The sequence below is a fragment of the Mustela nigripes genome, chromosome 15, assembly GCF_022355385.1.
Source record: "Mustela nigripes isolate SB6536 chromosome 15, MUSNIG.SB6536, whole genome shotgun sequence".
NCBI lineage: Eukaryota > Metazoa > Chordata > Mammalia > Carnivora > Mustelidae > Mustela > Mustela nigripes.
In genome coordinates this window covers 21,071,135-21,081,081 of record NC_081571.1, presented here as the reverse complement: position 1 = coordinate 21,081,081, position 9,947 = coordinate 21,071,135, and positions in this window count along the sequence as shown.

Genomic DNA, 9,947 nt, shown 5'->3' with positions numbered 1-9,947 from the left:
CCCTCCGTCAGGCTGCCTATGACCACCACCCATGCCCTCTCGGATGAATGAGCAAACGTCCCTCAACCTCTTCTGTCCCAGCCAGGTATCACTGTCTAGTCCCATATCCTTTCTCATCCATGCATCCATCCAATCACCAAATATTTATGGAACATTCACTCTGGGCCAGATGCTATTCTAACACTGGGGACACAACAGATGTGGTCTCTGCCCTGTGGAGAGATTCACCATCAGACAATCACACAGTGAAATAATTGAACTATGAGAAGAAGTGACAAGTGGGTAAGGAAGAGAAAGGGGAAGTAGAAAATCCTGTGACAAAACAAAACAAAACAAACAAAAAAATGCCTGACCATATGGAGTGGGATCAGGAAAAACAGAAGGTGATTTTCAGCTGGACCTGAAAGATGCAGAGGAATTAGCAAGGGGGAGAGAGCCCAATTGCTAGGTGTCTGGGTTCCCGAGATAAGCAGGAGCAGGAGGTAAATGGCACAGCCCTGACCTCAGAGTGCTTCCACTCTGTTCTGGGAGATGGCAAACATACCCGCCGTGATGCAGAGTGGCAAGTGCTCTTGGCAGAGTGTGTGAGCTGGAGTGTGGGCACAGAGCTTCTACCTGGAATGTCCAGGGGCCGTGGATACCATCTGGGGAGTTGGAGTTGTTCTGGAGCATGAATGGCATTAACAGAGGAATCCCAAGGGAGGGAGATGAAGGCATTTTATGAAGATGGAACACCTTTGGTAAAGCTGAGATTGTAGAAGCATCCTTTTGAGAAAGCACAGATAACTTTTCATATCTGGAGAGGAGGGACATGTCGGGGTGATGAGACTGGAGAAAGATGAAGTCCCATAAGGGACATAAGAGTTATGCTAAAGAATTTGAACTCAGTGGAGGAATGTTCATGAGAAATATGGAGGGGTTGTAGTGAAGGGAGCAAAGGGACGAGATCTGCACTAGAAAGTCCTCCCCCAGGCAGGCGTGGGCCAGGCAGGCAGCAGAGGAAGCTGGACAGAGAGCACCAAAAGCCTGGGTAGGATAGGAGGGGCAATGGGGGTGACCTTCTGAGACAGGGTGAATGATCCCATGTGACTGGAAGGGGACAGTCAAGGAAAGATTCTTTGCCATGTTCTCCAAGGAAGAAACTCTGCAATAACAAGTCCCTAAATCACGAGTTCCTTGGCCCACTGTACTTCTATCCTGCTGCCTCTTAGAGCTCCCCTGTGGGAATGACTGCGGGAACCCAGCGGGACAGATTCCTGATGGACTGGTTTCAGTTTCCCAAACATCTTTGACCACCATGTTGAGAGTGATCTTCCTAAAATTAAAAGCTGAGCGTATCGATTCTTCCTTAAAATCACTCAGCGTTTTTGGGATGAAACTCATGTCCCTGGTTTTACACCTCCAAGGCCTTTCTTGAACGAGTTGTTGGCAGAGCCCACTCTGGTAGAACTTTCTAGATTTTTCTCCTAGAGAAATGTCTTCCCAAATCCTTTGCCCATTTCATTTGGTTAGTTCTCTTTCCCTTATTGAGTTGCAGGAATTCTTTCTATACTTTGAATATGAATCTCTTGTCAATATGAGTTGAAAGTGGTCCATGTCTTGAGGCTGGAGGAGTATGTGAAAAATCAGGGATGAGATGATGTATGAGTATCAGATGGGTTTGAAATGCGTCAGGCATTTGTAGGAGCAGAACCCACAGAGACTGTCTTGTTACATTTCCAAATTTTCTTAAGAGGACAATATCCTGACTGTTGTCAAAACCTTGATGTCTGTGCCGTGATTGTCAATACCGCCATCTTCCTTCTGGAGGGTGGCCAGATGCTGAAAGCTGGAAGCCTTTACTATCTAATGCTGTGAAGAACAGGTGGTGAGAAACAATGTATAAGAAGATATTCCTGAGTAATTTGTAGTGAATCTATTTCCTTAAGATGTCCAATTCTTCACTTGCATCCAGCCAGGCCAAGCTAGGGTTGTGATGCTCTGGGTGCTTAGCCACTCCTGTCCCTGAATTACATTTTTGTGTTAGGTCTTGGCCATACAGAACATTGTGGGCCCCACCCAGGTGAAGCCCGTTGCTGGCTCAGAGGTAGGAAAGTAGCCAAAATACTGCATAGTCAGGACTCCTTTGAGAAGATCCTTTTAGGATCTAAAGAGAAGAGAAGACGTGTTTCTCTTGGATATGTGGTTTGCTTTTATCTAATGGGTTTGGGGAATCTGATGCCTGTCCTATTGCTTCTTTGGACCCGCCAACGTGAAGTTTGGAGATAACTCCAACTGGAAAGCAAACCCGATGTGGATTATGTGGGCTATGTCTGACTTCATGATTTTCTTATCTATATTTCCCTTTGATATTTAAATCTTTCAGCAAAATATGTCTTAAGTCCTCCACAGAACACATGAAGGTGCCTGGGTATAATGGCTGGAGTGTAGCAGGGGTTTCTTATTTAGAAATATGGGTTTAGGGGCACCTGGGTGGCTCAGTGGGTTAAAGCCTCTACCTTTGGCTCAGGTCATGATCCCAGCGTCCTGGGATCGAGCCCCACATTGGGCTCTCTGCTCCACGGGGAGCCTGCTTCCTCTTCTCTCTCTGCCTGCCTCTCTGCCTGCTTGTGATCTCTCTCTATCAAATAAATAAATAAAATCTTAAAAAAAAAAAAAGAAATATGGGTTTAGAAGTCACGTGAGTATAAATGAGAGTTGATACTATGGCCACAGGCGAAGTCAACACGGGATGGCCAAAGAAGTGAAAGGCAGAACTTAGGGAGCTTACTTCTTTTAAGAAGTAAAAGAAAGAAGGGGAGACAAAAAGTAGACTAGGGAGAAATACCCATGGTGGGGGCAGGAGGAGGGTATCACGCTGGCAGGGGGCCATTATCATTAAAGAAAATAAATTAAAGAGAAATTAAAAGAGAGGGGAGAGGTCCATTGTCAGTTCGCAGGGTGTTCAAGGAAGATAAGGACTTGGCTCCCATAGTGAATGTGAGAATATGGATTTGGTGGCGGCTTTAGAAAGTGAAGAGAGGTAATTTGAGGAAAGAACCCAAGTAGAGAGGAAAAGGTTGAAAATACAGATGTGGAAAGGGAAAATTAGTAAGAGAGAAACAAAAAAGAAATGGAAAGATATGAAATTCAAAGCAGACGTAGAAGGTTTGACCCTAGACAGGAAGAGGGAGACTTTTTCTGCGAAACACGAGGGCTGAAGGGAGGGCAGGTGTGACAGAGTCTGGGCAGTTCTTCCCCCAAACCATTTTCCTCCTTTCCGCATATGCAGCTGGACTGGACTCTCGCTCTCCTTTACCAGTAAGTCCAGGCATAGGCCTGAGTGCCAAACACTGGACTGGGAGTGGAAAGTGTGTGTGTTACTTACTATAATTCCCATGTAACCCCCTCCAGACTCTTTCCTCTGGCTGAGGGAGGTGATGACCTGTAGGGAGACTCTGAAAACCACATGGAGAAGACAACAGCACCCCCCTGAGCCCCGTGTCTGAAAGACTGTGGCGAGCAGCGCGCTCCATGCTCTCTACCCCTTTCTCCATGGAAGCACCGTGGACTACTCCCGCGGTCAGCTAGAAAGTTCTCCTGTGGGAGTCACTACACCACTGCAAGGTGTGGCATGTCACAAAGGTTATATGCCCAAGGTGTCCCAGAATAGGAAAGATTTTTCCAAAAGGAGCTAAGGAGGGCCTTTTTGAGGAGTGGCAGAAACGGGAAATAAGTTCCAGGAGGGGTGAAGAGCAAACGCAGAGTCTATTGGGGGAAGTCGCTCTGCGAGTCCTGGAATTGCCCGAAGTCCAGTGTGACTGGAGCACAGTGTGTGCGTGCAGGGGTGGGGGGCAGAGGGAGTGATGAGGGGCGATCAGGGAGGTTGGTATGGCCTTCCCATCCTTGTCTCAAGGATTCATCTGGATCCTCTGAAATAGCCACTTGTTCCATGTCACCTCCTGCCAGTCTTGCACGGGGAGAAGAGGTAGAGCCCAGACCCTCTGGCTGTGATGAGCCCCCTCTGCAGATGGGCAGTACCTGGGACCACGAGCACTTGTAGCAAGGCAGCTCTGGGCACTTGTTGCCTCAGCCTCTGGCTTCTGCTCTTGCTCGAGCCATCTGGAACGTAGAGCAACAGGCTGCTGATGCCCTGAGTTAAAGTTCAGGTGGCAGATTATATGTAGGTGTCTGTCCACGGTCCACGGGCCATCTCCTAGCTCAGAGGCACCTGTCCTCCACAGGCTTTGCTAGACATCTGCCCCAGCTGAGTGGACACTGCTGTCGCCTTTCCCCAGAGGCCCACCCCACACAAAAGCCTGCATTGTCTGTCCCCTGCCCCTCGACCTGCCTTGGCAAGTCTCATTGTCCAGCTCCGGGCATATCCGCTCACTGTTGCTGTGGTGATACCTCTAGGGGCAACATGGGGCTTTGTTTGCTTTAATGATGCATCTTACTCGAATGCAGCCCTAGCTGACAGCTGTAAACCCCCCATGCTCTCATGGAAATGTAACTAACTGGTAGGTCTTTAGTTTAACCTCCTGTGTTCCTCAGAGAAAAGGAAAATTCTACCCTGCGGGAATATGAAGTTTAAGTCTGACTAAATTCAACTGATGTTAAATCTTCCTTCTTGGGTGTGTTTCCCAGGACAGAGACTGCCACACAGTAGGGACCCAGAACAGGCCGAGTTCTTCCTTCTCCTTGAATGATTGGAAAGGGGTCTGGGCCCCTGGGCTGCATTCTGGAGGATCGCGAGATTTGGCAGAACCAACAGACTTTGAGAAAAGAAGTGTTACATTCTCTTGTGTTGAAAGACATCGCTCACCACATGGTTATCTCTCCATGCAGGTGACAACTCTTGAGATCAGCTGGTGTCACCCTTGGTCTTGCTGGGGTGAGAATCACAGCCTTCCTTCTGTAGAGGTTGGAAAGGAAACTTGGCCTGTTTCCGAGGTTGCCCGTTGCAGCTGAAGGCGGCTCTCCGTAGGTTCACGAGCTTGAGACCAAGAGCAAACAGCCTCTGGTTGGAACCCAAAGTGTTGATGACAGACAGCGGTGTGCTGACAGACACTGGCAGTGGGCTCAGTGCTCTGGGTGCCGAAAGGGCTAAGTGATAGTCATTTCTTCACCAGCTGCTAGGTGCCAATCCCCGTGCTCCATGGTGCCAATACAGAAATGAGTAAGAAACAGCTCTTGCCCCATGAAATTCCTGAGCCTGTGTGTATGGGCAAGTAGACAGACACAGACCTGCTGGAAAATATGAAGACTGATGGTGCCCTGATGTAGCATGAACCCAGTTGGAAGAGTCAGGGAATAAAAATATTCCTTGCCATTTATTGAGGACTAACTAGGGGCTGGACTTAATCTTACATAAATTAAGTCAGTTCATCCCAACAACCATACAAGGCAGGTAAGGAAAGAGGTCTAGGCTGTTAAAGTAGTTTGCACAAGGTTACCCAGTTAATAAATAGCAGAGCCAGATGGTAGTGGCCAAAGTCCGTGTTCTGAAGAGCTATAGGATCAGGTGTGGAGAGAAGAGGCCTGTTATTTGCCGAGCACCTACTGTGTGTGGGGCTCAATAAATTGAATATTCATGACATATCTGAGGGCGGCTGGAGCTCCATGAGGAGGAACACCACAAGCACACGTAGACAAGGCACGCTGCTCTGGATGCCGCCTTACAGCACGTGGTCAGAGCCCAAATGGACGTGGGTTGCTGGGCTGTTGGTTCCCTTAGCCTTGCGGGTGGCTGGGCGAGGTCTTGCCACCTTCAGCTATGGCCCCCAGTCGGTCCCCACCCCCCACCGTGAGCTCACAAAAGGGGGTGCGGACTGCCTTGGTCTCTATTTCCTTGCCCTCTAAAGCAATTGATGCTGTGTAGACGGTACTTCTTTCAGCCTGAGGTGATGGGGATTATAGTTTGCAGTTCCATCCTCTGACCAATTTGGATGCAAGCTAGCCTCCTCCCTGCTCCCCAGTCTTTGGACCGACTCAGGCAGGTTGGTCGGCAGGTGTTGGGAGAAAGTGTCCATCTGCTGGAACAGGAATGAGAGCACTGTAGTCCCTCACGGTCCATTTGCCGTCCCACTGACTCACTCTGCACACATTTTATCCGTTGGGGTTTCGGTTGAAGACACCCTTCTTCACTTCCTCTCCTAAAAACGGTCACATCTTTTGTTCCAAGAAGCATGGCTGCTCCATTGTCAGTCACGTGTCAAGGGTGGTCCGGGGCACCTCGGCTGAAGGTGGGCTGTCATCTTTGGTGACATCAGTGACTGGTCCTTCATCAATGTGCAATGTTCCTGTGCTCCTTTAGAAGTTACTATTTGGGGCCAATTATATCTTAAAAACACACACACACACACACACACACACTTTCTTTTACTTGGTTCATCAAAAACAGGAAGCCAAAGGTATGAATACTCTTCCTGTGAATCAAGAGAGAAACCTTCCTCATCGGCACTCATGAACCCACAGCCTCAGGCTGCTAGATTTGTTCCTGGAAGAATAGAAGGTTGCAAGCGGGACGCTAGGGTCGGGAGCGGGCAGGACTGGGCAATAGGACCGCTGTGCCCGTTGGCCGGACACGCTGAGCCTGGAAGGCCCTACAGAGAGAGTCACGCACTGTGAGCAGAGTGGCAGGGGCGGAAGCAGGCCAGGGACAGGCAGCTCCGTTCTAGGCCTGTTATAAATAAGGTGACAGGCGAGTGCTGACTGGCAGCTGACGTACTTTAGTAGCAGTCGAACTGGAATGACAGTCCTGGGCCTTCCGGGAGCTCGTGAGGAGGGGAGTGGAGGTGTGGTGGAGGTGTTAGAAGACAGGGCTCATGTCAGCACCTTATGCTGGAACACACACACACACACACTCACACACACACTATTGACGCTCAGAGCCCTCCGTCCTCGCTGATTCAGTCCGGCACTGAGTCACGGGTCGCTAATTTGTGATTAGCGATACAGACTTCAGTATTAACCCGTGAGTCACAAGTAGCAAGGACTAGGAACCGATATGGCTTCCAGTCACCCCGTGATGTCACTGGGGTTGAAAGAGTCCTTTCTTGGCTGCTAAGGTGGCTGCTTGCCACAGAGGAGCCGTCTGGTACCCTCCTGTCCAGACAGGCTGGTTGGGGCGCCTTCGGTCGTGTCCACCTGCCTGCTTCTGAGGGAAGAGGTAGGCTGAGTGAGATCACGCGCAGAGAATGTTTGAAGATCTGGAAACAAAGGGCCCTCTATATGCAGGAGCTCTTCTGCCACTATCCACCCCCCCACCCCGTCCAAAATAAATAACCTCTTCTGCGACTGTGGATGGGTGCTGAGAAAGCAGCAGGGCATCTGTGCCCAGACTTGTCTAACCGCTGTCCCCTCCACTGGCCTCCACCAGGAACCGGAGCTCAGACTGGGCTCCGAGCTTCACCATGAGCTTCTCTTTTGTCCCCGTTTACCTACCTGCTGGACTTGATTTCTGCAGAACGAGGGCTTAGGTAGGAGTTCCGCTCAGCATCACCAGCTCCAAGTCCGCTCTCTGGGGGAGGGGAGCAGGCAGGAGGGCCAGTCCTTCTCTGCTGCTGCCATTTGGATCCACGAGCCCTGTCCACCCCTTCACTCTTTCACCTGAATTGTCCCGAGTGCCTCTTATGCGCCACGCACTGTGGGATGAGCTGACGATACAGAGATGGAAGTGTGCGATCTGTGGTCAGGATCTGCTTCAAGGCCAGTGGGAAAATGACAAAAATCTAATCAGTCTGTGCAACAGAGCAGGTGAGCAAATAGTCAGTGTGATTAGAGGTGGGATGTCATACCACGTAGGGAGGCAGCTTGGTACCTTGGTCACTGGATCTCATGATTACACTGACTCTAAATCTCCCCTTCTGTAACCTTGAGCCACTTACCCGGCTTCCTCCCTATGGAGCCACACGGAACAGACTATACTCCTCCTCCATAATGCTGGACCCCTGGATACATAAGTTTCTCTTCCAAGGCTAATAATGGTTTCATGCCATTGGGTCTAGACTTGTGCCCTGTTTTAATTTTTAATTGGTCTCTTCCGGATATATTCTAGTTTCTTCCTTTCTTTCCTTCTTTCTTTCTTAATTTCTTTTTACTTCTTTTTTTTTTTTTTTTTTGAAAATTTTTTGTATTTATTTGACAGAGAGAGGGAGTGAGAGAGCCCAAGCAGGGGGAACAGCAGAGGGAGCTCGATACGGGGCTCCATCCCAGGACCCTGGGATTAAGACCTGAACTGAAGGCAGGCGTTTAATGGACTGAGCCACCCAGGTGCTCCTATATTCTAGTTTCTTAATGTCTTTATTGAAGTCAGAGAGTGAAAACCCAATACAATATTCTGGGTTTGGCTGGACAGACAGACAAGTAAAAGAGGAATGATGGATTTAATAAAATGAAAAAGAGCCTGGCAGTGTGTGTGTGTGTGTGTGTGTGTGTGTGTGTGTGTGTGTATGTGTGTTTAATGCATGGGTAGGGAAAAACAATATATTTTTATTTTTAATTTTACAGAATGCAAAATCAGTTCAAAGACTTTTCAGTATACCATAATTGATTTTGACTGTCTTAGGTGATAACTTACAGTTTCATTCTCTGGAATGAGTGTTTATGCTGAAGTCTCATTAAGAGAGTGTGATGAAGATATCCAACCTCCTTCTCCAGGCTGGTCCCATGGCCATCAGCCCTTCAAGTCCATCTTGATCTTTATTTGACCTTCTACCCTCAACTATGGCCTCAGTACCTTGGGTGACCCTCCATTTCTAAGTAACTTTCTAATCTAGTCCTACCCATGGCTTTCCCTCCATGTCAAAGCAAGCCCCAACCAAACTCTGCTGTTACGGGGACAACCCTGGAGAAGGCTGGCACAGACAGCTCCAGGGTGACCATCTGGCCCACAGTCTCTCTGAATAAAGCAAAACCTGAAGGTGCAAGCCCATGGGACCCTATGTTGTAACTGCACATCGGTGGCCTGTGGTGTCTGTCCCTGAAGCACAGCCCAAGAATCCTGGTTCTCATCTGTCCTGGGAGAGCCTGTCAGTGTGTCAGAATTGAGGGGTCATGGGTCTAGAGGATGAGTACCTGGCCATCTATTCCAGCTGCATATCTCCCAGAATCCCTTGAAGCTACGGTTATGGATGCAAAGCACTTTCCCAATTAGTTGCATCCATGCATGATATGAAAGGGGGAAATTTGACAAAAGGTCTGATCTGCAGCTTTGGCTACTGTTTCTGGCCACCAGGATCTTAAAGATGCCATGCTTTTCTGTAGCAAAATTCTATCCCATAGTCACCGGCCGCCTGTAAGTAGAAAGGCAATCGTAGCAGCATGCTGATAGTTTCCAGATTCTACAGCTCCACGCAGGAACTCAGCTGTTCCTGTGGCAGCCTGCCAACTCTCCCCCTTCTGTTTGGGGGTGGAGAGGGCAGCTCCCCTTAGTGGCCAGGCTGGCTGTGTAGACTGGGGAGTCATTCCTGGAGGTCCACTCTGCAGCCTATTCCTGCAGCCCTTTCACTGACGTTGTAAGCACAGAATTCCGTGTATCAAATCCCTTTTTGCTTTAAAATAGCTAGAGTACTTTCTGTTTCCTAAAACCGAGCCTTGACGGGTACATTGATCAAAGGCAGTGTCTGAAAGAGAATTTCAACTCTTTTAGCTTAATGAAAAAGTGTCTTGTGAGGTTCCTCTCTTTAGAGCCTTAAACTAGAACTTGAGTTTTCTTCCTGTGTCTGTTGTGCCCGTGACCTTGAACAATCACTCAGCTCTCAAGTCCTTTTCCTTATCTATCAAATTAGGCGAATAATACCTGCTTTGCATGTGGGAGCCTAAGTGGGGAGAATGAATTTGAAAATGGGGTTCCAGCAATAAAGTGACTGCTACCTTTTCTCCTCAGCCGTTCTCCTCAGGCTTCCCCAAGAAGCCTGATCTTTCCTCTCACAATCGAATTTTCAATTAGAAAATGTCTCTTCATC